A 6,327-nucleotide genomic window follows, 5' to 3' on the forward strand; every position below is an offset into this window, starting at 1 on the left:
CCCACCACCCCAACCCCCACAATTCATCTTTCTAATGATCATGAGAATTTTTTTACTTTAAAAAAATTACTATTTTATTTTAGTAAAAATGTATCTGGTAGACACCCGACAATTGGATGATGCCTAAATTTTAAAAGTTTTTATACGATCATTTAGTGAGTTGAAGTGTTCACAATGAAAATAATTCAAGATGTTAAATATGTATATTTGAAGTTAAGTATTGTTTGATCATAAAAATAATAATTTTTTGAAGTTAGAAGAGTTGATGTTGTGTTTCACCACGAATATCAACTGAAGTTATTTTTGAAATTTTGTGAGAGAATAAAAGCGAGAAAAGTAAAAAGAAAAAAGTATTTTTGCTTTTTCAAAAATATTTTTTATTAAAGTGAGATAATTCTGATGGTAAAAACTATTAGCGTTTGGACATAAATATTAAAATTTTTGAAGTTGAAGTTGTATTTATCCGTAAATATAATTGGGGTTGTTTTTATATTTTTGTAAGAGAAATGAAGATTAAAAAAAAAATGAAAATAACTTCTTCTTATTTTGTATCTTTTCAAATAAACTACAAGTTATATTTGGAATTCTTATTGTCAAACGTCAAGTTGGAATTGTATTTACCATAAAGAGAAAAACAATAGAAAAAGTGTAAAAATCTTTATGAGTTGAAACATTTAGTTATCCAAATATAACTTGTACGCGTTCAAAATTAAAATACTTACATATTAATTAAAGTCAAATTAAGTGTTTGTTTATCGAATACTCACATGATAGGCATACTAAAAAACAAAATATATTTGGAGTTCTCAAAAGACAAAAATAAGGTCTAAATTAGTCATGTCATAATCTTAATTTGGTTCACATGCAAATTTACAAAGGAAAAAAGAAAAAAAATATTACTATGTTATTTTATTGTTATTATGTTAATACAGGAAACTATTCCAAAATATTTTAGTTGTCTTATGTTTACTTTTTTTTTTCTTTGTTGTTGTCTTATGTTTACCAATTCATTTTCACACGACGTATTATTTTTTTTTTAGAAAATTCTTATCAATATATCATTTTGACTAATAATTATTCAAAGTGCATGAATAATGTTAAGTAAAAAGAATCAAGGAGGATCATATCGGTCGGAAAAAGAAAGAAGAGTAGAAGCTAGCTTTGACAGTGGAATCGAGTCTTTTATGGTGCTTTCAACCCGTCGAAATGGAAGGCTTTGCACCGTACTCAATTGGAGAATCTCCTTCGAGTGCAAAGCAATTTATACAGACTTACTGTATATCGTTGTTAGTGGACTGACAGCGTTAGTTGGACGTTGAAAAAGGACTTTTTCGGATGAAATGAAAATTGAATTCATGTAGTAGGAGAAAGGTTTCCCATTCCTTAGCCTCTGGGAGCTTGCTTCAGTCCATAAAAAGCTTTGTGAAGTCGGGCAGATATATTCTGAATGAGCGATATCCAGAAAATATCATCTCGAACTAAATTGATCTTTGTTCCGATGATAATTGATGCGATTACCATCAATTTTTTTAACTCAGTCTAATCCGATCGTCTTACATGGCCGACGCTTCAAATGACGAAAACACTAATTATAATTTTGCGGTCTATATTCAATAAGTTGGTCTTTAATCTTTCGATTAGAGTAAGAATCGCGAGAAAGTAAATCGTGCTATAGTGACAAATCTCTATATAATCCTAGTTGTTATACTCAACAAGACCATACTATTTTATTATAATTATAAAACTATTTATAATCACGATTATTGTTAATGCATACCAACTAAAAGTTGTATTATATATGTCACGTCCCAAAATGATAATGACGGACAAGAACCGTATTCACTTACTCGACAAGCACTCTATGACGTACATGGGGTTATGAGATAATAACGAGCAGGATATTCAATAAGTGTTGCATATATACACAAGGGAGTTACATTTACAAAATTACACAATACTACACGATATCCATAAAGCCTCTAGTCAGTTTAACATCATTTTGCTAATATACGAAAATTTTCTTTATAGACCAAGGTTGTATTTAATTTAAAATTTTATCGAGCTGTCACAATATATATATATATATATATATATATATATATATTATTGGTATCCTAAACTTTTTGAGAACAATCAATGGAGTTGGGTCTGAGGTATTATTGTTATAAAAAATGGTTATATGCATCATAACTCATTGGTATGACAAGAAAAGTTAAAAAGGAAAAAAAAGGGTGGGATTTTCTAATACTATGATTAATGAAAAGGTGTTAAACATTTTTTAATTAGATCTCTCGGATTCAAATTTTATGGATGAAGTCGTTTTTATTAAAAAAAAAATTGTGTATCAATAATCACCTTTTTTTTTTGTAAATTATCCATAATCACTTTTGACAGAGAATAATTTACTTTTTTAAAATAATTTTTTTCGATAGAAGTTTGGATTAACCATCTCAAAACGGATATCAAATATTAGGTAGGAATTTTTTTTTCTTTTTAAATATGATTTGATTAGTAAAGCATGGTTCCCCACACGTGCACTTCATTAAATTACCTAAAAGTCAATGATGTTATTGATAAAAATGGTCAACATTTTCGGAAAGATTAAATTATAGTAATAAAAATAGATTAATTATTCATCATTTCTACTTAAGTTGGAATCAATTATATATTCAAAATATTTATATAGTTAAATATTTCATTTATGCAATGTATATATGTCTAATTTAGTACGTTTCAAAGTGCTTTGTATTATATGAGGTTTTATAGTAAGAAATTTAATTCTATCATATTTATCTTTAAAAAAATATTTAATATCCAAAAGTAATTTATTTAGAACTCGTAAGTAAATTGAATGAGCTAAAATCAAAATTTATAAGCTTTAAATCATTAATTCACCTATGAAATTAAATTTTACACTGAAAATTAACCTATTATAATCCTCCATCTTTTTTGTTCAGAGAGCAAAGTCAAATGAATTTTAACATTCTTTTATAAATATTTTAGGTATATTAATATGTTCTGCTTCTCTATCCATGGATCTTATAAAATTATTTAATTAATTGGTTGAAAACTTGTATTTTTTAAAGGTGAGTTATTTGACTAGAAAATTTCCATTTGGTGCCTATTATATTTTTAAAAAGGTTGAATATTATAATTATTGACTGAAATAAACAAATGCCATGTGCAAATAATTTTCTTCAATTCCATAATACGCAACACGTTTTTTTGTATTGAAATATATATAATTAATAAATTGCTTACAAAGTTCACAAGGTTTGAAAATTTGCATATAATAATAATAATAATAATAACATGGTTAAATTTAAGTAGTTTTCATTTGGAATTTTTAATAATAATAATCCTTAATTGCGGCTTATATTATTTTAGATAAGAAGACAACTACTGAAGTGTGACTTTTTTTTATGTATTTTTTTTTAGAGAAGTTATGGATAAATTCTAAATTTTAGATCTGTTTTTTTTTAACACTACACGCACCTCGATTGATGATTGATTGAAGGACCCTTTTTTTCTTTCATAAGCTGACGGACTGTATCAATCAGTTTTAAGCTGTCGAGTGACGATTTTTTTCATCTTTACGTATGATTTAAACAACATGAGTTTCTTATTTGGTGTTTGGATCGACTTTAAAGTATCAATTAATTTGAATTCGCGTCAAATTAAAGAGTAAATTTTTATTTTTTTTTTATATTAGAGAATATATGCCATCGTTTTGAAGTCTGGTGGATTCTGTGTTCCAAATTTGTACCAATATATTCTCATAATAATTGATTTAATTATTTCAAGTGCAGAACCTTATGCTGAGAATAATAATTAGCAATTAAAAAAAAATACATTATACTAGGATTCTCTATAAACAAAATGTATTTTCTCAACATTCTATCGAACATTTTTTTTTTTTAATTGTTATTGCATAGAGATGCATTTTAAAATTATATGTTAATGTTCTTAAAGGATATGAAAAAGGTGAATTATTATTATTATAGATAGGTAGACTTTTTTTTATTATGAGTGGGAAGAAGAGTTTCTCTTTCATTTGAATTTTAGTGGCCAAAAAAGGGGGAATAAAATGATTCAACTTTGCACACTTTGTCAAAATATGGAATCCTAGCCAAGACTAAAACTACTTTTTATTGTCAAGAAATTGAGGATAATTATGAAATGAAGAGAAAAATAATAAAAATTAAATGTATTTTACATAAATAATGAAACAAAAAAAATGAAGAGAAGCCTTGACGTAACTAATAAAATTGTTGTCATATGATCTGGACAGAGGCGGAGCCAGAATTTCTGCAGAGGGAGTTCAAAATCTGAAGAAAAACTCATCGAAGGAGGTTCGACATATACAATATATATATTAAAATTATTTTAATCATGTATTAATAATATAATTTTTCGTCAAAAAAGGTTCGAATGAACCCCCTATTACTAGACAGATTTCGCTTCTGGATATGAAGGTCACGAATTTGAGCTGTGAACACAGCCGCTTGCAGAAATACCAAATACAACTACGTAAAATAGATCCTTATTATTTTTATAAACTTTACGTATAACGAAAGCTCAATGAAATTGCTAATGGAGCAAAAAAGTGAAGAGTGGACCAAACATAATTTTTTTTAAAGCTTTTGAGTGGAGTTCTCTATTCCCACTCAAAAAGACAAACTTTTAAAAGGAGGCAAAAAAGAAAAAAACTTATCTTTTTTAATATTCCAAAAGTTAAATATTCTTCTTCCCCACAAAAGAACATCAACTAGGAACCAAGAAAGTGACCCTTTTCATTTCTTCCCCTACTTTTGATAGCACACATGCCTTCCAACATTTTTTTTTTTTTTACAAAAACTATAACCTATGGTGTTTGAGTTCATATCGATTCGCACATCTCGACTAAATTCATAAATATTTAATTTATTATCTTTCATTATCATCGATATCAGATAAGTTTGTTTGTAAAAATTTTAATGAATAGAAAGAAATTACCTAGCCAATTTACTTACATTTTTTTTAGGGTTTTAGCAATCAATATATGTATACATGATTGACTCATTTTGGATTAATTGTTCCGATATAAATATCGAGTACGAATAAATATTTGAAAATAACTTACATTGCTGTCAATATATCCCATTGATAAAAATCCACAGAGTTATAATCAATCACCCTACCCCTCACCCTAACACACTTCTTGACTTCTTTTTCGAGGTGAGGGGTGGGGTGCAGATGCAGATGCAGGATTTAAAGTTTGTATGTTTTCCATATTAGATAAAAATAAAATCGATTCTTATAAATCTATTAGATTTCTCTATATAAATACTAAATCCGCACGAAAGTTACTGAGTTTCCGAAATAATCCTTCGGTACCCCCTAGATCCGTCCCTAGTAAGGTGGGGTGGGGTGGGGGGTGGAGGTGGGGGGTGTTATGAGGATAGGATTCCCTTTTGTTGTTGTAAAAATTGGCAGACTTTATAGGGCAAGTCAACTAGAAAGCTGACTTTTTTGTTTTCATTATTCTAAGAGAACATTTTCCCCTTTGATTGTGCCTCCCACTTTGGTGATTTTAGGGCAGTGTGGCCTTTGTATTTACTTACATTGCATAAAAGAAAATAGCATATGTTATCTGTACAGCATTAATTAGTAACTTAATATAATGACACTTCTCATTCTCCCATGTTAATTAATACTTACTACTAATTACTTTGACTAATCACCATTTATTTTTTTGACCACATCTTTGGAAACCTCAAATGTCTTGTTTGGTACTTAGAGTACTCCTTCCGTTCACTTTTACGTGTTACTATTTTCCTAATTTGATTTCTATTTTACTTGCCATTTTTGATAAATCAAGAAGAGATAATTTTTTTTCTCCAGATTTACCATTTGCATTAATTACTTATTCTTCAAATTATTTTTCAATGCCTATTACTACTAAATACTCCCTCCATCCCAAATTGAGATGACACATTGATTAAGAAAAATAGTAATTAATAACATGCCTAGTTTACCATAGTACTCCTATTAAATGATGTTTATATTTTAATTTGAAGAAAAAGTAATTAATACAAAAGGTAAAACATGAAAAAAATTTTTGTCTCTTCTTGATTAATGAAAATGAAAAAAGACAAGTAAAATGAGAAATCAAATTAAAAAATTTGAGACGGAGGGAGCACTAGAGTGTATATATGAATGGTGCATAGTATAATGTATCAGCAATACTTGCATTAGTAATGTTGTTACGACGGAGAAGGGACAATTAATCCTACGACTAATTTTAGAATGAATTTATTTCATACTTGATTTGGACAAAATCGAGGG

This window comes from Capsicum annuum, chromosome 5 (genome assembly GCF_002878395.1).
Source record: "Capsicum annuum cultivar UCD-10X-F1 chromosome 5, UCD10Xv1.1, whole genome shotgun sequence".
In the NCBI taxonomy this organism is placed as follows: domain Eukaryota; kingdom Viridiplantae; phylum Streptophyta; class Magnoliopsida; order Solanales; family Solanaceae; genus Capsicum; species Capsicum annuum.